Source organism: Orcinus orca, chromosome X, assembly GCF_937001465.1.
Source record: "Orcinus orca chromosome X, mOrcOrc1.1, whole genome shotgun sequence".
Lineage (NCBI taxonomy): Eukaryota > Metazoa > Chordata > Mammalia > Artiodactyla > Delphinidae > Orcinus > Orcinus orca.
In genome coordinates, this window is record NC_064580.1 from 33,528,788 (window position 1) to 33,553,673 (window position 24,886).

Genomic DNA, 24,886 nt, shown 5'->3' on the forward strand with positions numbered 1-24,886 from the left:
TTTATTGTTTGTAGATTTTTTGATGATGGCCATTCTGACCGGTGTGAGGTGATACCTCATTGTAGTTTTGATTTGCATTTCTCTAATGATTAGCGATGTTGAGCATTCTTTCATGTGTTTCTTGGCAATCTGTATATCTTCTTTGGAGAAATGTCTATTTAGGTCTTCTTCCCATTTTTGGATTGGATTGTTTGTTTTTTTGATATTGAGCTGCATGAGCTGCTTATAAATTTTGGAGATTAATCCTTGGTCAGTTGCTTCATTTGCAAATATTTTCTCCCATTCTGAGGATTGTCTTTTGGTCTTGTTTATGGTTTCCTTTGCTGTGCAAAAGCTTTTAAGTTTCATTAGGTCCCATTTGTTTGTTTTTGTTTTTATTTCCATTTCTCTAGGAGGTGGGTCCAAAGGATGTCGTTGTGATGTATGTCATAGTGTTCTGCCTCTGTTTTCCTCTAAGAGTTTGATAGTTTCTGGCCTTACATTTAGGTCTTTAATCCATCTTGAATTTATTTTTGTGTATGGTGTCAGGGAGTGTTCTAATCTCATACTTTTACATATACCTGTCGCGTTTTCCCAGCACCACTTATTGAAGAGGCTGTCCTTTCTCCACTGTACATTCCTGCCTCCTATATCAAAGATAAGGTGACCATATGTGTGTGGGTTTATCTCTGGGCTTTCTATCGTGTTCCATTGATCTATAGTTCTGTTTTTGTGGCAGTACCATACTGTCTTGATTACTGTAGCTTCGTAGTATACTCCAAAGTCAGGGAGCGTGATTCCTCCAGGTCCGTTTTTCGTTCTGAAGATTGCTTTGGCTATTTGGGGTCTTTTTTGTTTCCATACAAATTGTGAAATTTTTTGTTCTAGTTCTGTGAAAAATGCCACTGGTAGTTTGATAGGGATTGCATTGAATCTGTAGATTGCTTTGGGTGGTAGAGTCATTTTCACACTGTTGATTCTTCCAATCCAAGAACGTGGTATATCTCTGCATCTGTTTGTATCATCTTTAATTTCTTTCTTTAGTGTCTTATAATTTTCTGCATACAGGTCTTTTGTCTGCTTAGGTAGATTTATTCCTAGATATTTTATTCTTTTTGTTGCAGTGGTAAATGGGAGTGTTTTCTTGATTTCACTTTCAGATTTTTCGTCATTAGTGTATAGGAATGCCAGAGATTTCTGTGCATTAATTTTGTATCCTGCTACTTTACCAAATTCATTGATTAGCTCTAGTAGTTTTCTGGTAACATCTTTAGGATTCTCTATGTATAGTATCATGTCATCTGCAAACAGGGACAGCTTTACTTCTTCTTTTGTGATTAGGATTCCTTTTATTTCCTTTTCTTCTCTGATTGCTGTGGCTGAAAATTCCAAAACTATGTTAAATAAGAGTGGTGAGAGTGGGCAACCTTGTCTTGTTCCTGATCTTAGTGGAAATGCTTTAAGTTTTTCAGTATTGAGGATGATGTTGGCTGTGGGTTTGTTATACATGGCCTTTATTACGTTGAGGAAAGTTCCCTCTGTGCATAGTTTCTGCAGGGTTTTTTTAATCATAAATGGGTGTTGAATTTTGTCAAAAGCTTTCTCTGCATCTATTGAGGTGATCATATGGTTTTTCTCCTTCAGTTTGTTAATATGGTGTATTATGTTGATTGATTTGCATATATAGAAGAATCCTTGCATTCCTGGAATAAACCCCACTTGATCATGGTGTATGATCCTTTTAATGTGCTGTTGGATTCTGTTTGCTAGTATTTTGTTGAGGATTTTTGCATGTATGTTCATCAGTGATATTGGCCTGTAGTTTTCTTTCTTTGTGACATCCTTGTCTGGTTTTGGTGTCAGGGTGACGGTGGCCTCGTAGAAGGAGTTTGGGAGTGTTCCTCCCTCTGCTATATTTGCAAGAGTTTGAGAAGGATAGGTGTTAGCTCTTCTCTAAATGTTTGATAGAATTCACCTGTGAAGCCCTCTGGTCCTGGTCTTTTGTTTCCTGGGAGATTTTTAATCACAGTTTCAATTCCAGGGCTTGTGATTGTCATTGGTTTGTTCATATTTTCTATTTCTTCCTGATTCAGTCTTGGCAGGTTGTGCATTTCTAAGAATATGTCCATTTCTTCCATGTTATCCAGTATATTGGCATAGAGTTGCTTGCAGTAATCTCTCATGATTTTTTGTATTTCTGCAGTGTCAGTTGTTACTTCTCCTTTTTCATTTCTACTTCTGTTGATTTGAGTCTTCTCCTTTTCTTTCTTACTGAGTCTCGCTAATGGTTTATCAATTTTGTTGATCTTCTCAAAGAAACAGCTTTTAGTTTTATTGATCTTTGCTATCGTTTCCTTCATTTCTTTTTCATTTATTTCTGATCTGATCTTTATGATTTCTTTCCTTCTGCTAACTTTGGGGTTTTTTTCTTCTTCTTTCTCTAATTGCTTTAGGTGCAAGGTTAGGTTGTTTATTCAAGATGTTTCCTGTTTCTTAAGTTGGCATTGCATTGCTCTAAACTTCTCTCTTAGAACTGCTTTTGCTGCAGCCCACAGGTTTTGGGTCGTCGTGTCTCCATTGTCATTTGTTTCTAGGTATTTTTTGATGTCCTCTTTGATTTCTTCAGTGATCACTTCGTTATTAAGTAGTGTATTGTTTAGCCTCCATGTGTTTGTAGTTTTTTACAGATACTTTCCTGTAATAGATATCTAGTCTCATAGCGTTGTGGTCGGAAAAGATACTTGATACAATTTCAATTTTCTTAAATTTACCAAGCCTTGATTTGTGACCCAAGATATGATCTATCCTGGAGAATGTTCCATGAGCACTTGAGAAAAATATGTATTCTGTTGTTTTTGGATGGAATGTCCTATTAATATCAATTAAGTCCATCATGTTTAATGTATCATTTAAAGCTTGTGTTTCCTTATTTATTTTTGGAATTTTGGATGATCTGTCCAGTGGTGAAAGTGGGGTGTTAAAGTCCCCTACTATGAATGTGTTACTGTCAATTTCCCCTTTTATGGCTGTTAGTATTTGCCTTATGTATTGAGGTGCATAAATATTTACAATTGTTATATCTTCTTCTTGGATTGATCCCTTGATCATTATGTAGTGTCCTTCTTTGTCTCTTCTAATAGTTTTTATTTTAAAGTCTATTTTGTCTGATACGAGAATTGCTACTCCAGCTTTCTTTTGGTTTCCATTTGCATGGAATATCTTTTTCCATCCCCTTACTTTCAGTCTGTATGTGTCTCTAGGTCTGAAGTGGGGCTCTTGTAGACAGCGTATATATGGGTCTTGGTTTTGTATCCATTCGGCCAGTCTGTGTCTTTTGGTGGGAGCATTTAATCCATTTACATTTAAGGTAATTCTCGATATGTATGTTCCTATTCCCATTTTCTTAATTGTTTTGGGTTTGTTATTGTAGGTCTTTTCCTTGTCTTGTGTTTCTTGCCTAGAGAAGTTCCTTTAGCATTTGACGTAAAGCTGGTTTGGTGGTGCTGAACTCTGTCAGCTTTTGCTTGTCTGTAAAGGTTTTAATTTCTCCATCAACTCTGAATGAGATCCTTGCTGGGTAGAGTAATCTTGGTTGTAGGTTTCTTCTCCTTTATCACTTTAAATATGTCCTACCAGTACCTTCTGCTTACAGCATTTCTGCTGAAAGATCTACTGTTAACCTTATGGGGATTCCCTTGTGTGTTATTTGTTGTTTTTCCCTTGCTGCTTTTAATATGTTTTCTTTGTATTTGATTCTTGACAGTTTGATTAATATGTGTCTTGGCGTGTTTCTCCTTGGATTTATCCTGTATGGGACTCTTTGTCCTTCCTGGACTTAACTATTTCCGTTCCTATATTAGGGAAGTTTTCAACTATAATCTCTTCTAATATTTTCTCAGTCCCTTTCTTTTTCTCTTCTTCTGGAGCCCCTATAATTCAAATGTTGGTGCGTTTAATGTTGTCCCAGAGGTCTCTGAGACTGTCCTCAGTTCTTTTCATTCATTTTTCTTTCTTCTGCTCTGCAGTAGTTATTTCCACTATTTTATCTTCCAGGTCACTTATCCGTTCTTCTGCCTCAGTTTTTCTGCTATTGATCCGTTCTAGAGTATTTTTCAGTTCATTTATTGTGTTGTTCATCGTTGCTTGTTTCATCTTTACTTCTTCTAGGTCCTTGTTAAATGTTTCTTGTATTTTCTCTATTTCCAAGATTTTGGATCATCTTTACGATCATTATTCTGAATTCTTTTTCAGGTAGACTGCCTGTTTCCTCTTCATTTGTTAGGTCTGGTGGGTTTTTATCTTGCTCCTTCATCTGCTGTGTGTTTTGCTGTCTTCTCATTTTGCTTATCTTACTGTGTTTGTGGTCTCCTTTTTGCAGGCTGCAGGTTTGTAGTTTCCGCTGTTTTTGGTGTCTGTCCCCAGTGGCTAAAGTTGGTTCAGTGGGTTGTGTAGGCTTCCTGGTGGAGGGGACTAGTGCCTGTGTTGTGGTGGATGAGGCTGGATCTTTCTGGTGGGCAGGTTCACATCCGGTGGTGTGTTTTGGGGGTGTCTGTGGGCTTATTATGATTTTAGGCAGCCTCTCTGCTAATGGGTGGGGTTGTGTTCCTGTCTTGCTAGTTGTTTGGCATAGGGTGTCCAGCACTGTAGCTTGCTGGTCGTTGAGTGAAGCTGGGTGGTGGTGTTGAGATGGAGATCTCTGGGAGATTTTTGCCATTTGATATTATGTGGAGCTGGGAGGTCTCTCGTGGACCAGTGTCCTGAAGTTGGCTCTCCCACCTCAGAGGCACAGCACTGACACCTGGCTGCAACACCAAGAGCCTTTCATCCACACGGCTCAGAATAAAAGGGAGAAAAAGAAGAGAGAGAGAGAGAGCGAGCGAGAGAGGGAGGGAGAGAGGGAGGGAGGGAGGAAGAAAGGAAGGAAGGAAAGAAGGAGCAAGAAAGAAAAGAAAGAGGATAAACTAAAATAAAATAAAGTAAGGTAAAATAAAGTTATTAAAATAAAAAATAATTAAGAAAAAATTTTTTAAAGTAAAAAAAGAAAAAAACGGACAGATAGAACCCTAGGACAAATGGTGAAAGCAAAGCTATGCACACAAAATCTCCCACAGAAGCATCCACAAACACACTCAGAAAAAGAGGAGAAGGGGAAAAAATCATAAATCTTGCTCCCAAAGTCCACCTCCTCAATTTGGGATGATTCGTTGTCTATTCAGGTATTCCACAGATGCAGGGTATATCGAGTTGATTGTGGAGATTTAATCCGCTGCTCCTGAGGCTGCTGGGAGAGATTTCCCTTTCTCTTCTTTGTTCGCACAGCTCCCGGGGTTCAGCTTCGGATTTGGCCCCCCCTCTGCGTGTAGGTCGCCTGAGGGCGTCTGTCCTTCGCTCAGGGAGGACGGGGTTAAAGGAGCCGTTGATTCGGGGGCTCTGGCTCACTCAGGCGGGGGGCAGGGAGGGGTACGGAGTGCGGGGCGAGCCTGCGGCGGCAGAGGCCAGCGTGACGTTGCACCAGCCTGAGGTGCGCCGTGCGTTCTCCCGGGGGAGTTGTCCCTGGATCCCGGGACCCTGGCAGTGGCGGGCTGCACAGGCTCCCGGGAGGGGAGGTGTGGAGAGTGAGCTGTACTCGCACACAGGCTTCTTGGTGGTGGCAGCAGCAGCCTTAGCGTCTCATGCCCATCTCTGGGGTCTGCGCTGTTAGCCGCGGCTTGCGCCCGTCTCTGGAGCTCCTTTAAGCAGCGCTCTTAATCCCCTCTCCTAGCGCACCAGGAAACAAAGAGGCAAGAAAAGGTCTCTTGCCTCTTCGGCAGCTCCAGACTTCTCCCGGACTCCCTCCCTGCTAGCCGTGGCGCACTAACCCCTTCAGGCTGTGTTCACAAATATTTAATATGGCAAAGTGTTGGGATCCAGTGCACAAAGGAAAGGCTTTGCCTCAGTAGAAGAAAGAGTTCATCCTTTTGTCTCCGAGGGAATAGAGAATATGGGTACAGATGTCACTGGCCTGGTAGATGTGGTGATGGGAGGAAAAGACGGTTCTCTTATAATTTTTAAAATTTTATCCGTGAAGTACAAAGCAATGCTTTGAGAAGGAGAAATGGAAACAGGGTGTTGGACAATCGATGACAGAAATAAGATGATCATTGGAAAATGGGAAAATATATTGATGAGGGAAATGGGGCAGAACTTTCAGCTAGTGTTGAAGGCTCTTTTAGGATTCATGCCATATGTAAGCAGTCAGTGTGGTGTGTGTTTTTCTGTAGCCATATTTAACTGTTTGGGTGCAAGTACAAGAATGGCAGAGATTAAGATTTAACCAGGACTGGGGTTTTCTCAGAAGAATATAAGAGCGGGAGAGAGAGGCAAAGGAGTTAAAAGTAGACTCAAAGAAGGAATAGGAGAGGACGGTGGAGTCTAAGCTGGGAAAGTAAGGAACTGAAAGCAAGGCACGATGAATGCTGAAAGAGTGGTAAGGGTCACTGGATTGGAAACGTGTTGGAATTGAAGGATTGGAGGTTTGGGAATATGAAAAGGGGTGATCAAGTAGGTAAAAAGCAGGGATCGGAAGGTGGAATAATTGAAATTGAGATTTGAAGTTGGTGTAATTATTGCCCAGAACAAAGTCTAGAGTCTGACTGTAGGGATTGGTGTCTCTAGTGAGATGAGGACCAGACGAATGGAGCTAGTGCCAGGATTTGAATGGATCGTCTTTGTGAATATTTAAATCAAGAACGTGGATGAGAGTAGTCACAGGGAGCAAGTCAGGGATTCAGACACTAAGTAACCTCAGTGAAAGTGCGGAAGTGAGTGAAAAGGGAGTAGTTGATTGCAGTGAGGATGTTGGTGAATACTACAACCTGATGGCTGTGTTCCCTTCTCACGAGGGTGAAGTATATACACATACTTCCATTTACAGATAAATTCCTTCATTACTGGAAACAGAAGTGTGCTGCAAATCTTTCTAGCTACAACTTTCCTGTCCCAGACAATTTTACCTGTTCTTTTGGAAATGTAAAGAAGTTGCTTGATTTCTTATTTTACTTTTATGAGTGCGTTTTAAGTCGCTATTCATGGAATGCAAAGATTAATCTTACTTGAATAGATATGTGTGGAGATTTGATGGTGCTGTGTAGTTTTGCTCGCGCAGACCTATTCTGCACACTAGATTTGCCAAGAACTTGAAGCTCCCTGCTATTCTGCACCTGTGTTATATGATACGGAAAGACTCTTTCACAGTGAATTTTTATGAATATGGTAAAAAATTTTAAGTATGTTCAGTTGGGAAGCATGACAAAAGAGCATAAGTAAAGTTTCACCTATAATTTTGGTAAATAGTTTTCAATCTGTTTTGGGGGCTTGATGCGATGCTAATAAGGGGGATAACCATTTCATTATTAAATGGGGCTACACATTATTTTGGCTACCGATTTCAAGTTTTGCTTAAGAAAGTAAATGTCATAATTAATTCATTATAATTTTAATACAAGTAGAACTCTGACTCCTTTTTCTCAGCACAGTTATTTTGAAATGTATCCCATTTTGTAGCTGACCTAACTAGATCATACTTTTAAAAAGTAATTTTTTTAATGGTCTTATTTTTACAAATAATTGATACAACAATGTCGTATTCACATTATAAAATGTGAGAAGAGTATATGTGAATATTGATTTCATAACTGATAAAATTTATATAATATTGATGAACCCAAGCAGAAGGTCACTGAGAAATATTTATAAGGATTAGGTGTTAAATGAAGAGATGTAGAATCAAAGTTGTACATACATGGTGGGAAGGACACTCACCATGAATTCTGATTGGTATTAAAATGAGAGGGAGAAATAGCCAAGTAAGTAGTAAATAGAAAACTGTCTAAACATCTTCTAGATAGAAGTAGAATATAGAAGTAGCTGTGTCAGCCTGAGTCCTAGACTAAACATGATGTGCAGCAGATATACAGCTAACCTGCGATGGGATTGTAATGTGGGTAAGGAACAACCTTTTGCTGTAAGCTAAGAATCTGGGGTCATGTGTAAATACAGTATAACCTAGTCAGTCCTAACTGCTACAATCTACATCATTAAAAAAAATGAACCAGTGACTAACATTTGGAAATTTTGAGAATTAGCAGAAAGATCCAGACTTCAGATTTCTGATGAAAAATCGGCAGGGGTGACACATTTGGCCAACCCGGCACACATTGGCTGGAGCTGTATAGCATCTACCCCTTAGAAATAGAAGCTAATGCTATAGTTTACCCCCAGCATCCTATACTCCCTGTTTGTATCTTACACCCATCCATCGTTTTCTTCAGTTATCTACATTACCTGTCTGGCCCTAGTAAGCACTTGAGTTTGCCACTCTGGCTTTATATCAAATTTTCCCACCCCTCAGCAAGAAAATGCTAGAGGCAAAAAGAACAGAGGACTGAAGACAGAACTTTAGTTAATACCCACCTGCCTGGATGAGATAAAGAATCAGTGGGGAGCGATTTAATAACTGATTAGAAAAGGGAGAAGAAAACCAGAATTGGACAGTTACCAAAACAAACAAAACACAAGGAAGAGAGGAGTCAAGAAGGGGGGCTGGTCAACCTCAGGGAAAACTACAGAGTTCAACAATAAAGACAGTGATGAGAGCAGGTCATACGTGACCTTTGAGAGAATAATTGCCGTGTTTTGATGATCATGGAAGACAGAAGATAGGAGCTTAAGGAGCAGAGGACTGCTGAGAAAATGGAGGTGTTGAGATAAAAATGTTCACAAGTTTGGTATTGAATGGAAGGAGAAAAATAATTGATTTCTGAAATGGCAGCAGAATCACACCAAATGTGTTTTTTTCCCACTTCTTGTTTTGGGGGACAAGGGCAAGGGGAGACACATGTTTGAAAAGCATTGGCAGAAGAGCCAGTAAAAAGGAACCAGGTTGTTGAGGGAACAAAGTTTGGGAGGTGGCTAAGAGCAATGGATAGAGAACATGGGTGAAGCAGCTAGTTTTGGAAATAAAGGATAATAGACCTTCATCTAAGTCTGTTAGTGTGCAATATGGGGTCCTAATGAATCATCAGTAGTAACTCAGAAGAAAGCAGTATCTGGGTCCCATGGTGGGGGTGGGGTAATGCAAGAATGATGACCTTGTCTAGTATTATTAAGTCCATTTCACAAGTGGGGACATTTAGGCTCAGGGAAATTAAACAGCTTAAATTTTTTATTGAAGTATAGGTGATTTACATTATCTTAGGTTCAGTTGTATAGCATAGTGATTCTGTATTTTGTAGATTATACTCCAGGATAGGTCATTACAAGATAATGGATATAATTCCTTGTGCTATGCAGTATATCTTTGTTGCTTGTCTATTTTATATATAGTAGTTTGTATCTGATAATTCTGTACCCCTATCTTGCCCCTCCCCCATTCCCTCTCACCTTTGGTAACCAACCACTAGTTGTTTTCTGTATCTGTGAGTGTGTTTCTGTCTTGCATGTATTTCCATTTGCATTACTTTGTAGATTCCATATTTAAGTGGTGTTATACAGTATTTGTCTTTCTCTGACTTACTTCACTAAGCGTAATATTCTCTAGGTCCATCTATGTTGCTGCAAGTGACAGTATTTCATTCTTTTTATGACTAATAGTCCATTGTATATATACTACATCTTACTCCAGTAGTCTGTTGATGGGCACTTGGGTTGCTTCTTTTATTATAAATAGTGCTGCTATGAACATTGTGGTGCATGTATCTTTTCAAATTAGTGTTTTCGTTTTTTTTCTGGATATATACCCAGGAGTGGAATTGCTGGATCATATGGTAGTTCTATTTTTAGTTTCTTGAGGAACATCCATACTGTTTTCCACAGTGGCTGCACCAATTTTCATTCCCACCAATAGTGGGGATGAAACCAGTGAAAAGTGTTCCTTTTTCTCCACATCCTCCCCAGCGTTTGTTATTTGTAGACTTTTTGATGGTGGTCATTCTGACTGGTGTGAGGTGATACCTCACTCTAGTTTTGATTTGCATTTCTCTAATAATTAGTGATGTTGAGCATCTGTTTATTAAATGGCTTAAAGTTATATAGTCAGTTACTGAAGGCAACCTGAATGTCAGGTGAAGGAGTTTTGACCTGAAGGCAGCAAGGAGTTACTGAGGGTTTTGAATAGGGTTGAGGTTGTGGGAGTTACGTGGATGGAGTAAGGAGATGATTGTACGACAGCACTGACACTTCAGCAATAGGAGTGGCAAGAGCCAAGATAGTAAGCCAGGTCAGGTATTCAGATATGAATAGATAAGAAGCATGGATACTATTGATAGCAATCAGACTGAAAAGGAAGGGATGGATGGAAGAAATATCAGGAGGACAATATTTCTAGAGCTTCATGACTAGCTGGAGATGGGGGACTAGAGAAATAAAAGAGATAAGGATGATTCCAAACATATTAGTTGGATTGTTAGTGGAACCGTTTACAAATAAGAAAATCAATGTTGGAGTGAAGAGCAGCTTGGATTAAGACTCGCTGGATGGCGATGTCACGACGCGTCCACAGTGGCGGCTGCGTCGACAATGGCGGCTGCCGTCAACAATGGCGACTGCGTCAGCGTGAGCGGGCCTCCGTTGTCAAGCGGTTTCCAGACGTTGCAGCGGGACCCGCAGTCATCTTAGAATCCGCCGGCGGGGAGGACAGAACTCCTGTGCCCGCTCCCGCCGCGTTGTGTATCGAGCGGCGGTGTCGAGACCCAGCGGGGCGAGCCAGCGTCACTTCGGCCTCTTCACTCTCCCGGACGCTGCACCTGGGCTAAGTCGGCAACATGAGCGGCAACAACTCGGATGAGAACGACGACGAGTTTGTCGTCACCAGAAATATGTTTCACCCTTGCACATCTCAAACGAATGTTCAAGAAGCCGCAACTGAAATGGAATTTGAAGAACCTACAGATGAAAAGAAGTTTGAAAAAACAGAAGATGGGGGAGAACTTGGAGACGATGCTTCTGAAAAAGATGCTAAAGAAAGTGGCCCTGAAAAAGAGGCTGAAGAAGGCTGTCCCCAAAAGGAATCTGAAGAGAGCTGCCTCGAAAGAGTGTTTGAGGAAGGCTGTTGCAAAAGGGCGCGTGAAGAAGACTTCCCCGACAGAGAGTCTGGAGAACGCAGCCCGGAGAAAGAGCATGAAGAGGGTAGTCCTAAAAAAGAGTCGAAAGAGAATGGTGCAGAAGGGGAGCCCAAAAAGAAGAGACTCAAAACAGATCCTGATGAGAACGGCCTTGAGAAATATTTTGAGGAAGAGAGTTCGGCGAAGGAACTTAATGCAAACATTCTTGAAAAAGAGGTAGAAGAAAATAACTCTGAAAAATCAGAATTCGAAGGTGAAAGCTCTGGGAAAATGTTTGATGAAGAAGGCTCTGAGAAGGGGTTTAACGAAGAGTCAGATGAGAAGGAAGAAGATTCCGATGAGAATGGGACTGTGGGTGATTCAGGGAATGTTAAGGAGGAAGGGCCCCTGTCCACAGGCAGCAACTTTGTCCTCCGTAGTGATGATGACGTTTAATCCCTTAAACTTGCTTTGTAGGGTGATTCCGCTTTGCCTTTAATTTTTGCTCCAGGGTAATTACTAGTAGTGTTACATGAACGTGTGCATAGAGGTAGGATGCCCTCAGATCAATGCAGTGAAGTGTTCGTGATTATCTGTCCTGGCCGATTTTAAATATATGTGAACAAGACAACTGGATTCTTGTCTTTTGTCATATTTGTTAAGTGCATGCAGAATAATATTTTTTAAAGTATTCTGATTGAAGTTTTTGATATTCAGAAATCAAAAATAAGTTGTTAATATGCAGAAACAGAAAATTAGACCTGAGTTAAATTGCATTTTTCATTCTTGCTATTGCTTTATTCATACTAAAGTTTGGTTTTTCTAAGGACCTGAAAAATCCCTGTAGGAGTCTCCTTGCTTCAGCTTATGATGTTACCACTGATGTCCCCATTTCCCCTCTCTAAACCAGAACATGTTACTAAATCTTATGAAGTAAAGAACACTTTGGAGTTTTTCCCTGCCCGGTCCTCGCAAGTTGCTTTTATTTTTCTTTTCTACCCTCTTGCCATGAAAATTGAGTCTTAAACGTGCAAAAGTAAACTTCCCAAGGTCCACGGCTTCCATTATTGAAAATACAGAGGAAATCAGAATTCTCCCGTGTACTGTTTGGGCCCCTCTAGAAGCTGATTAAAGTTACAGGACCTTTACCCAGAAAAATCTATGCATGCACTACACAATCTTTTGTATACAGTTTGGGGTGGTTCATGGATCCCCTGGAGTTTAAGAACTTTTGTCATGCATATTTCAGATGTTTGCTTTTGATTTTGTTCTAGAATCATGGTATCTAGTATCTGCTAAGTTGTGTAGTCCCAATAAAAATTTGGGTCTTTCTTGATTGTGCTTTCCGAATTCAGTATTGATGAATTGACTTCTGATGTAGCATTAAGAAGTTATTCTCATAAATTAGAAGAATTAAAATAAACTGCATTGGTGCTTTCTCATTAAAAAAAAAAGACTTGCTGGATGCTGGTGGTTGGATATGTAAGTAAAAATGTGCAGCTATTTTTAGAAAATGTGGTACTGGGACTTGGATGAAAGCAGTTTTGCAGGTTCAGGCTCAATAGTTTTCTATCTGTACAGAGCTGTTCACACACTCAGTATAGTAGGTCTGTAAGGAGACTTTAAATATCATCTATTCGGAGTCCCTCCTTTTACGGATGAGACCCATTGGTGAAGTAACTTGCCCAGTGTCCTGAGTGGCAATGACAAATCATATTTCCTGAGTCTCTGTTCCTTGCTCTTTACTGAACTTTAGAGGTTGCAAACTGGTAATGGACCACTGATAGTTGTGTTTGGCCAGTAGAGTAGATTGTATTATTGATCACAAATACTTGCCGCCTCTCTCTGGGAGAGGATGAAACTCCTCCTTCCCATTGAAGTCAGCCTTGGCCACGTGACTTGTTTTGGCAAATGAAATGTGTGCAGAGGTGATGTGCAGTATTCCGGAGAGGAACTATAAAGCATGATTTAAGTACATAGTTTCAGTGCATGATTCACCAGGTTTTCTTTTTCTTCTGCTACGAGTTTGTTTATCAATATTCTAGATAGAAGTAGAATATAGAAGTAGCTGTGTCAGCCTGAGTCCTAGACTAAACATGATGTGCAGCAGATACACAGCTAACCTGCGATGGGATTGTAATGTGGGTAAGGAACAACCTTTTACTGTAAGCTAAGAATCTGGGGTCATGTGTAAATACAGTATAACCTAGTCAGTCCTAACTGCTACAATCTACATCATTAAAAAAAATGAACCAGTGACTAACATTTGGAAATTTTGAGAATTAGCAGAAAGATCCAGACTTCAGATTTCTGATGAAAAATCGGCAGGGGTGACACATTTGGCCAACCCGGCACACATTGGCTGGAGCTGTATAGCATCTACCCCTTAGAAATAGAAGCTAATGCTATAGTTTACCCCCAGCATCCTATACTCCCTGTTTGTATCTTACACCCATCCATCGTTTTCTTCAGTTATCTACATTACCTGTCTGGCCCTAGTAAGCACTTGAGTTTGCCACTCTGGCTTTATATCAAATTTTCCCACCCCTCAGCAAGAAAATGCTAGAGGCAAAAAGAACAGAGGACTGAAGACAGAACTTTAGTTAATACCCACCTGCCTGGATGAGATAAAGAATCAGTGGGGAGCGATTTAATAACTGATTAGAAAAGGGAGAAGAAAACCAGAATTGGACAGTTACCAAAACAAACAAAACACAAGGAAGAGAGGAGTCAAGAAGGGGGGCTGGTCAACCTCAGGGAAAACTACAGAGTTCAACAATAAAGACAGTGATGAGAGCAGGTCATACGTGACCTTTGAGAGAATAATTGCCGTGTTTTGATGATCATGGAAGACAGAAGATAGGAGCTTAAGGAGCTGCTGAGAAAATGGAGGTGTTGAGATAAAAATGTTCACAAGTTTGGTATTGAATGGAAGGAGAAAAATAATTGATTTCTAAAGTGGCAGCGGAATCAAACCAAATGTGTTTTTTCCCCACTTCTTGTTCTGGGGGACAAGGGCAAGGGGCGACACATGTTTGAAAAGCATTGGCAGAAGAGCCAGTAAAAAGGAACCAGGTTGTTGAGGGAACAAAGTTTGGGAGGTGGCTAAGAGCAATGGATAGAGAACATGGGTGAAGCAGCTAGTTTTGGAAATAAAGGATAATAGACCTTCATCTAAGTCTGTTAGTGTGCAATATGGGGTCCTAATGAATCATCAGTAGTAACTCAGAAGAAAGCAGTATCTGGGTCCCATGGTGGGGGTGGGGTAATGGAAGAATGATGACCTTGTCTAGTGGTTCAGAGAAGGTCTCTTCTCTCTGGTTACAGTCTCGAAGGAGCAGCAGACAGGCAGTGAAGGATCTGATGACTGAGAGACTGAAAGCCGTTTGCGGCAGGAACCCGAGCCATGTGCCCAGATAGAATCTTGGTGCCTTTCCGGCCCCCTTTTCTGTCAGTTCTGCAATTGCACTAATAAGAAATGTCTCTTATCTAACATAGGTTAATGAGTTTGAGAAGGAAAAAAATACAGTTTATTATGATGGGAGGAAGGGCAATGCAAATGGCAACTGAGAAACTTGAAATGCAACTAAGGGCTTTGAACTTCATTTCAAGAGGCAACCGTACCACTCCTCAAATCGCACCCTCTGAAGAAGGAACATAGAATGACAAAATATGCTAACTTCAGTAATTTTCAGCCTGTGCTCCTAGATCCCCAGGAGACCCTCTTGGTGGTCTGCATACCAGGCCCTTATACTATTAGTGTTTACAATATGTCAGTGTCTATATTTCTATTAATGACATAAAATAGGGATTTCCTTATGCTACATTAGCATCTCATTATCATGCTTGGGTTTGGACCAAAACACAACAAGTGACCTATAGATCTTTCCTGTCACACAGCATAGAGAGAAACCACTGTGCATCATGGTGTTCGTGGAGGCCACGCTGTCATTCCCACTACAACCACAATGAGAGTGTTGCCAAGGAATGAATTTCTAGTGGAGTCTTAGTGGAGAATGAAAGCAAATAAGATAGTGGGTTTTTTTCCTGCCTTAACAAAAGCATCAGTATTTATGCTGCTATAGCTGGTAAACTCTGTTTTGTGAAGGCACGTTGATGGGGAGGGTCCTTGGGATAGATTATGATAGTAGGTGGCCCATAGGTTTATTTGCCTTGGAAGAGACTGGAGCATAGAAACAAAATGACACTCATTGCCCCATTCTTCTGGGGTTTCAGTTACTTTTCCATTACTTCAGCAGGTTCATTTTCTGAGTTTTGAATGGGGTCAGAATATAGAGTGGGGATTGATAGTGTGGTGGTGGGAAATGTGCTGCAGGAGGGAATGTGCAGGGAGGAGTGGGACCGATTCTTGGACGGTAGAATAAAAATCAAAGAGAATGAGTCGTTCTCAACTCTGTTTAATTTACCTTTGTTGTATCTTTCTTTGTCACTAGGCTACACTAGGCACAAAATTTAAGAATTAGTACAATGGGCAAGACTCATGGTCTGATCAGCTTATTCTTCCAACTATGACAATGACACTAAGGACATGCTATTACAGACCTTTCCTGACATCAACTGTTTTTCTTAATTACATGAATATTATAAACTATATACTGGTTCAAGTAGGAGATTGAAAAATCCAGGGACCTCAAGGATGAGTAGGAGCTAGTCAGTGATGGTGGGGTGAGGAGAAGAGGTTGTATTCTGCACAGAGACAAAAGCATATGCAACTGCCCTGAGATGGCAGAAAGCAGCAGACATCTGGGGATTTGAAAGAAGGTCAGTGGAGCCTGGTGAGCAAGTGGGAGGATGGTGGAGACTGAAGAGATAGGCAAGAACTGGAAGCCTAAGAATATCCTTTGTGGGACACAGTGTCCTGAGTCGCACGAACGTTCACTGAAAGCAAGTTCATATTACTAGCGGTATTATACTAGAAAGTCTCCATATTCTCGAGCTTATGTTGTACTGTACAGTCACTCGTTTGAGCATTCATTCGACAAGCATATATTGAGTGTCTACTGTATGCCATGTTCTTTGGGCCAGAGTTGTATACCTCCCAGACTTTTGTAAATTACAGGCTGCCACTTACAATGTGGTCACTTTGTCTGTCCCGTCACGAGAGAGTCAGATTTAGCTTCTTTTCATTATTATTATCTTGGGTATAGTATTGACGGTTTGGAGAACAGGGCCCAATGTCAGTGAGTTCTGCTGCCAGCAATCTGGAATACATCTTCCAAGGGTGTCCTTAAGCTCCTGGTGGGCAAGAGCAAGAGAGAAAAAAAAACTAGAGCTGTGTCTTTGTGCCACTGAAGCAGCATTTGGGGAGATGTTAGGCTTAGTTCTCACGACTCTTATCCTCAGTGCTATGAGCTTTGACGAGGAGCCTGTAATTGTCATTTTGAAGACTGATGGATGCCACTTTTTTCTTTCTCTCTCTTTCTAGCTTTGCTTTATTTAGACTCTGTTTTTTTTTTTTCACCTACTGCCTCTTTCCATTTTTTTCCATCTCTTTTAATCCATTATCCTAGCTGTCTCTCTGAGAATGAGTACCAGGAGTAAAGACTCTGCTCTCAGTAGTAGGGAAAGCAGAGTGACTCATGTGGGCTAGCCCTGACCTAGGAATGAACCTTTACAGATATCTTCATCTTCATCCTCATTCACAAAGAGCACTTATGCTGAAGAAATTAAGTCAGTGGCAAAAAAGTGGCTTTCTCATCTGGACGCCAACTTAAGAAGCTTTCTCCACATACTCTGGCCTTCATTGATCTCACCTTTTTCTGTAGTGTATAGTTCATTGAATAAGAATCATAAGATTTAGTTCTTGATAATATATTGTATTGGGATAGTTTCTAATTCTTTAATAGATGATGATTTTGTTACCCTAACAGGATAGGACTGTAAACTCCCACAGGGAAGGGACTATGACCCTACTTAATTTCTGTCACCCTTAGAACTGAGCAAAATGGCAGGCATACAGTTTAGCCATTCAATGGTACTTGATTGAATTAATGAGACCTGTCATATTATTGTACATAGAGGAAGACCTTTGGATTCCTACCTGCCTTTCTTTGATTGTTAGAGGGTAATAGAAGTTTTGATAATAATTCTTCCATCGTCACCCTCCCTCATTTGTCTTTCTCTTTGTGCACCAGTAAGGAGGCATAGATTTAGATGAAACATCCATTTCTTCATGTCCAATTCTGTCCCTTCGTGTGGCAGTTTCCATTATGCAAGTATGCCTTTGCCTTGTCTCTACATCAGGGCAAGTGAAAGCCACATAACCAACATGAGTGGTTGTATCCCTTTTTTGTTCTTTTACCCTCTGAAGCAGCCCAGGAGGAAGAGAGGACAATAATGTAGGAGGACAATAACATGAGAAAGTTGGAATATGGTATAAATGAAGGGGACAGATGTCATTTGAGGCTACAAATTAATCCATCAGGTCTTTGGATTGTTGTAACTAAATGGCAAGAGCTGAGAGAGGAGCTGTGTGTGAAGATGAAGACATCCCTTGGTTTTGGCAGCCTGTGCTTGGTAAACCAAGATAAGAGATTGAGGTGCTGATATTCCCATTGAAAAAATTGCATGAGATTAGTAATGGAGAAAGAGAAAGGGCTTAGAAATCAAAGAAATGGGAAAGGAAATGTATTTGTTTCCTATGGCTGTTGTAACAAATTACAACAAACGTGGCGGCTTAAAAAAACACCCATTTATTACCTTACAGTTCTTGAAGCCAGAAGTCCAAAATGAGTCTCACTGGGAGAAAACAAGGTGTGTATAGGTCTGCATTCCTTTCTGGAGGCACTAGGAGAAAATCTATATCTTTGCTTTTTCCAGCTTCTTGAGGCTGTCTGCATTCCTCGGCTTGTGGTGCCCTTCCATCTACAAAGCACCGAGTAACCATATGTGGACAAACTTGGGTGCTAAGTCGGTAGATGACATAGGAGACATGGGCCAGGAAACACTGAACGAGAGCCAATGCCCTTCTAAAGATGTAAAAACTGTTATGTAAATATTATCAGAAACAGCTTAAGAGCCGAGTCATGCTATTTAAAATAATCTCATTATGATTTATAGTGCATATGAATACATCTTGCTTTGCACATGCAGTGTGTTTGCATTAGAGTTCTGTGACTTAAGATGTAGTATAAGATAAAGTCCGTGTAAGCAATTCTGTAAATGTTTTTACATTTAGCTTTCTAATGCCAAAGCTAATTGTTTAATATCTCCTCTGTCCTCTGCTTCATGTCCTTCTGTTTCATTCTGGGCCACTTGCCTCCCTCCCTCCCTCCATCCCTCCCTCCCCCTTTCCTATTTTTTCCTATTGTTTTTGGTTCCTATGCTTTTCATTTTGTCCTTCTACTGACATCATATAAGTTTTTAACTGAGCAATTAATAGAATAAATAGAGTCAAGTCCAGCATATATACATTTTGGAGGCAGAATTTCTGTTTTGGGAAACCCCTTCAAATTTAATCCCATGCTAGTTAGATTTCATGTTTATAGATAAAATTTTCATGGTTCCCTGTAGCCAATCTCCTAGAGCCCCTCTATGTTTTTACTCTTTCTGTGCTTTGACATGTGACCAGCTTGGAAAAAAATAGCTTTTTTTGAGGATATTATATAACTTGTATGACTTTTCTCTGACATACTTAGGCCAGAGCTATGGATTTGATTTTCCCATGGACTGTAGTGTAACTCTAATTCATTACTCCAGTCAGTGCTCTTACCCTGGAGGTTATTTTACAGAAGTTGTTCAGAGGAACCCCCAAAAAAGTGACTAGATGTATACTAGCTTTCCATGTCTGCTATTAGAGAAAGAATTCCTGAGTTTCCGCCCTACTGATGGTGGGTCAATACTCTCATCTTTGTACATGCAGGAAGCCTCACAGCCAGCCCTGTAGACAAAGAGTGTTTTCATTGTTCATCTTATTCTCTACTAGTCCTTCTTTCCCAGGATGGCCTCATGTCTCTCAGAATGGCTAACAATGAAATATGGCTTTAAAACTGAGCATAGCTGCTAATAACTTTATGATCCTAAGGCAAAGTTGTCTTCGTACCATAAGAGCTTGGCTGCGATTTGATTGTCTGCGGTGTGGTGATGAGGAAATGGATGATGGCTGTTTACATCTGTCCACGTGGCAAACTCAGCAAGGTTGAGTATAGCCTGGTGGTTAAATTTTTGGTCTCTGGTCCCATGAAGAGTTGGATTAAGTTCTAAGTCCAACACTTACTAGCTTTATGTTGTTAAACAAGTTACTTTACCTTTTTGAGCTTAACTTTCTACATATGTAGTAATGTATATCTTCGAAGGTTAACTGAATCACAGGGAGATTGTCATTGAAGGCTGTTTTCCCTAAGCAAGTGGGCAGCTGCCCATCCAAAACATCTAATAAATACAGAGGCACATTGTACATCAAACTGAAATAGGGCAGCCTAGTGTAGTGGCTAAAAGGATGGATTCTGGAGCCTGATGCCTCGGATTCAAATCCAAGCTTTATCATTTAACAGATGTGTGGCTTCAGGCAACTTATTTCATCTTGTGGCTCCAGTCTTCTCATTTATAAAGTGGGAATAATGATAGTACGTACCTCAAAAGCTTGGTGTGAGGATTAAATGAATTAATACAGCTATAACACCTAGCACAGTGCCTGGCACATACTAGGTGTTCAAGAAGGGCTATCTCCTCTTATTATTGATACAAGTGTTGTTAACACTACTACTAATAAATAAATAAGTAAAGATGATAGATGTAGAGATTGAGATAAAGGATGATACCTTGGTCTCTAGCTTCAGCAACTGGTTCTGTAGTGGTACCATTTATTGAGATGGAGAAAACCGGGAGAGGAGTAGACTTGGGCATAAGTTTGGGGAATGGCAAAGTTTAGTTTTTGATGTGAATGTGAGGTGCCTGTGGAATAGGAATATAAAAGTTTCAAATTAGGCAGTTTTTCCACAGGTCTGGGGTTCACAGAATTATGGACCAGGGATATACTTTTGAGAGTAGTCAATATCCTGTATTTTCAAGATTATGACACTGGATGACATAACCTAGAGAGAGAATTTAGAAAGAGAAGGAATGAGGGTGTCCAGGATCAGTCTCTGGGGGTATGGATAATGAAGAACCAGTGAAGGAGATGAAGAGGTATGGCAAAAATAAAAGAAGGAAACCTACCTTTTAAGTAGGTTTCAAGAAGGAGGGCATTGTCAACTGTATAAAATGAGGGCAGAAATATCCATTGAATTGGACCCTTTTGAGAAGTTTGGTTATGAAGAAGCATAGACTAATGAGGATGATAGCTGGATGTGTCATCAAGGAAGGATCTCTTTTTTAAAATATCGAAAATTCTAGCACATGTTCATATGTCAGCAGAGGTGATCTGTTAGAGAAGGAGCGATCAAGGAAGAGAAAACAGGAGGAGATAGAATCCAAAGCATAAATGGAGGGGTTGGCCTTTGACAGCGGCAAGAACACTGCCTTTATTTCTATGAGATAAAGCGCATAGCACAATGCTTGACATATAGTAACTGCTCAGTAATTAGTAGCTGTTATGCTTGTTGTTTTTGTTGTAAGCTCAAGAGCCATGCTGACTTGGACATGGAAAAGGCAGTTTGAGTATGCTCAGAGCCCAAGCCTTAGTGGAAGGAAAGCCTGGGCAAGGAGTTGGCATTTAGGGTGTGCTATTCTAAACAAAGACCCAAGAAATGTGAATTTTGAGATATAAATGCATTTGGCTAGGTTGCCCCACCTAACGTAGCCGTATTTTTTATATCAGGGGAGGGTACGAGGCATCTCTGATTATGACATGGACAAAAGACAAGGTACTTTTATTTTATCAAGTATACTTCAAAGACGTGGCTCTGAGAAATGGGCAGATTGAGCTCCATTGAGATTCACTGATCAGCATCTCTCATAGTGCGTGTTGTCCCTGTGACACATGTAATTAAGGAGAAAGTGTTCCCATCCATTATATGTACCTCAGCAAAATGTGCTTCCATATGATGACATTAAGCAGTAAGTGCTTTGTGATTTATGCTGTTTCTATGATGTCATTGTCTGTGCTCTCACTACAGTAAGCTGAAGGCGTTTTAGCTGTTATTCCTTTAGAGACAAGGACCTTGTCCTTTAGAGACATCCATTACCTTTTGTTAAGGGCCGGTTTTTCCCAGCATCCTGAAATGCCTTTTGCCTAATCATCTCTGAGCATAAATGCAAGCTTTGTGATTTTTCAAAAATGCTTCAGAATATCCTATAAATGTGTGCTTTTTAATTCTTTCCTCAAGTGGTCTTTGTGTATCCGGTAGAAGTCTAAATGTGTGATTGTTTTTTTCCCCCTATGTTTTTTAGATTAAAAAAAGAGTTTGATTGGTATTAGATAGGAAAGATAGAATACGCTTTAAAGCTTTCAAACTGTTCTTTGAGATCAGTATTAGAGAGAGAGGCTCTTTCAACAACTATCTGTCGTCCTGGTTAAAGTGTGTAAGAAGCTACCTGGCCAGGAAATGGGCTGCATTGGTTTTGAACCTGCCTTGTTATTGGTACCATCTGTCTGTTCTCCTAAATACTGAGCCTGGCCCTTTGGTTTCTGTGAATTTCCAGATTCCTGCATATTTGCCTTAGCCTCTAGGATTTAGGCCTTTCTAGTTCCCATATCTTTGCTTGGTCTGGCCTGTCATGCTTTGTCCTGTGTGTTTTCAGACATGTGTGTGCTTGCCTGGTTTAATTCACTAACTTTTCTCAAATGCTCAATCAGGTATGCCTTCTGACTTTTGATCCCGGGACTGATCTCTGTCCTGGGGTGCCAGCTTTTTACCCTGGCCTCCATGTTATACTGTAACTCGCAGCACCGAGTTACAGTAACTCCATGTTATACTGTAACTCTTAGCATTGAGAGCTGAATAAATCACTGATCTGACCCAGTACAGCATTTCTGATTTTCATAGCAGTAGTCGTAGAATGTAAAAGATGCTGTGCTTGACGTTTGAATCTCTGGGGTTAAACTCTGGCACTGCCAGAAACTCACTAAGTGTCTATGAGCAAATAGCTTAGCTTCTCTGAATTCAGTCTCTTCTTTTGTAAAATAGGAATAATTTTTGCTTCATTCACTTTTGTGAGGATAAAATAATAAGATATCATATGTTGCAAAAAAACCCAATATGATAACTAGCACATGTCTGTTAAATCTGATATTTTCATACACAATTCTGTGTCATTAAGTAGTTTCTTTTTACAGGCAAGTACTTTGTTTTCAGAGCAAATACTAGCCCATAAGTAAAAAGTATCAGTGACAAAAATTTCCTGCTTAAAAGTCAGAAAGACATTACCACAGAAGTTCATTTTAACAATGATCCCAAGTTTCCCAATTAATTTATCTTCAATTCTTATGTATTCTGATCAACAATTGCATTATGTCCCTTCTGAAAACAATCAATAGGACAACTTGTAAATTTCTTGCAGAGAAACTGGATATTCAGAACTGAACAAAAACATGACAGTGATCATAAGAACAAATATTTGTGTATTTGGTGGTGAAGCTTTTTGTTATCCAAGAAATCATTTGAACTTTTGTCCATTTATAAGATGTGATTTGCTTCTTATGTTCAATGTGCCATTCATTAACACAGCAACATACCATGGCATTTTAATCTATATATTTCTGGTGAAGTCATGCTCTTGAAATACAACTTCATGTGATTAAAATCATTGCTGTCACATTATCTAACCATAAAGAAGATGAGAAAGTAAATCAGCTCTTTTCGAGTACTAGGTGCATAGAGAGGTATTCAATATACAGCATTCTGTTCAATGTTCAGGAGGCAAATATCATTATTCCTGATTTACGGATGTGAAAACTGAAGCTCAGAGAAGTTGAGTAACCTGTCTATGGTTATACAGCTAGTTCAGAGTATAGCTGAGATTCCAACTCATGTCTTCTTTATTCCAGTTCCATGTGTCCTTTTCACTACTTGAGGTAAACTACTACTGTCTCCTGATGCCAGAATGGTAGGGAAGACCCTCTGTACTTGGAGCTGTTCAAGGGTTAATCCGATTAACGGTTAATCATCTGGCAGTGAACACATACAACTGAGTGTGAAAGGATAGGTTAGTAAGGGAACAGAGAACAGGCAAAGGCTGAATAGCTCACATTCAGAGGCATGTTGTATTCAGCTAATTCATAAACACTGCACATTGGACCTGCAGGTACGTAAAACTCAATGATTACAACCTCCCGTGTTCAAAAAAGGGAAGGTCAGTGTAGAGGAAGTATATCATATGTGGAATGAATCTGTAAGTCATTTTAGTGTCACGTCATTCCCGTTACTGTCTTACTAGGGGATGGCAGCAGTGTTTTTTACTCAATGTGTGCATGTGTGCAATTGTTTTCACTGGGAAATAAATCAGCGATGCTATAGTCTTATGACCCTAAGAGAAGTGTATAGGTTTGTAATGCATCTATCATGCATCCTACAGATAACTTTGCCCAGGACAATTCAGCCATCAGTTTCATTCTTGTTGTTAACATATACGACATCCATTATAGTGTAGATCAGATTTCGTATTTCAGCTCTTCCATTTTTGTTTAAGTGTCCATGATCAATTACTTAATGTCTCTGAATCTCAATTCCTTCTATCAAATAGGGCTAAGACTACCTTATAGATGTATAATAAAGAGGAAATGAGGAAAAATAGATGGACATATTCCCTTATATTCTGTTCAAATGTTACATGGAGATGAATGAAAGCCAGTTCCATTGCTGTTCATGACAACACTCTTGTAGTAGCTTAAGTTCCACTAGCTCTGCACTGCTCATGGAAGCTATTATGTGTGTATGTGTGTGTTTTGTTTCCACATCTAGACTGCTTTGCTCTTGAGGACAGGGCAAGTGTCTAGTAACATTTTTGTATCTCTAGGGCCTTTCATAAGTATTTAATACATGGCGGTTGCTCATAATGATTACAAAGTGTGTGCCTACAACAGCAGTATTCAGATCGCCTTTCTTTGTTGTCCACATTCCATTCCATAAACCACCAAAGCTGATGCAGAGATGGAGCTCCTTTAGGCCTGCTCATTCATTCATTCATTCGTTCATTTATTTATTTATTTATTTATTTCCATAGCTCTTTGCAGTGACTATCCTAGAAAAGTTATATCGTTATATTTTGAAGGTATATTATTTTGAAGCGCCAGGGACCAGTTTCGTGGAAGACGATTTCTCCATGGACGGGGGGGGGGGGGGGGGGGGGGATGGTTCAGGTGGTAATGTGAGCGATGGAGAGCAGCAGATGAAGCTTCGCTCTCTCATCTGCCCACCGCTCAACCCCTGCTGTGTGGCCCCGTTACCTGATTTAAATCATTTTCCACTGGACATTCCATTATTTGCAGCTAAAGGCATCCCCGCTTAGACAGCTGCCAACCACCTGCCTTAGCAATGAGCTAAGGACACAACTAACAATCTGGCAAAAGGTGTTTTCCTTTAATCATGGCAGTAAGATAGATTCCTTGTATTGGGTATAATTTTCTATGTGATGTTCAGAATCACTTTTGATTTTTTGTTAGTAGTGCAAAGGGAAATACCATTGATCTCATTAAGCAGGTACTTTGTGTCAAGCACTACACTAGGCACTTTATCTAGGGTGAGTCATTGCAGCAACTTCCAGAACAGTCCCCTTTGGGAAAAGAAAATCACATCTATATTTTCTCCAATCTTATTTAAACAACTTGACATTTCCTTTCATTATGAATGCAGACCACGAACCACCCAGGAGTACTTGTGACTTTGCCACCTATAGAAATCACAGATATATTCATGTCACGCTGCAGTTGT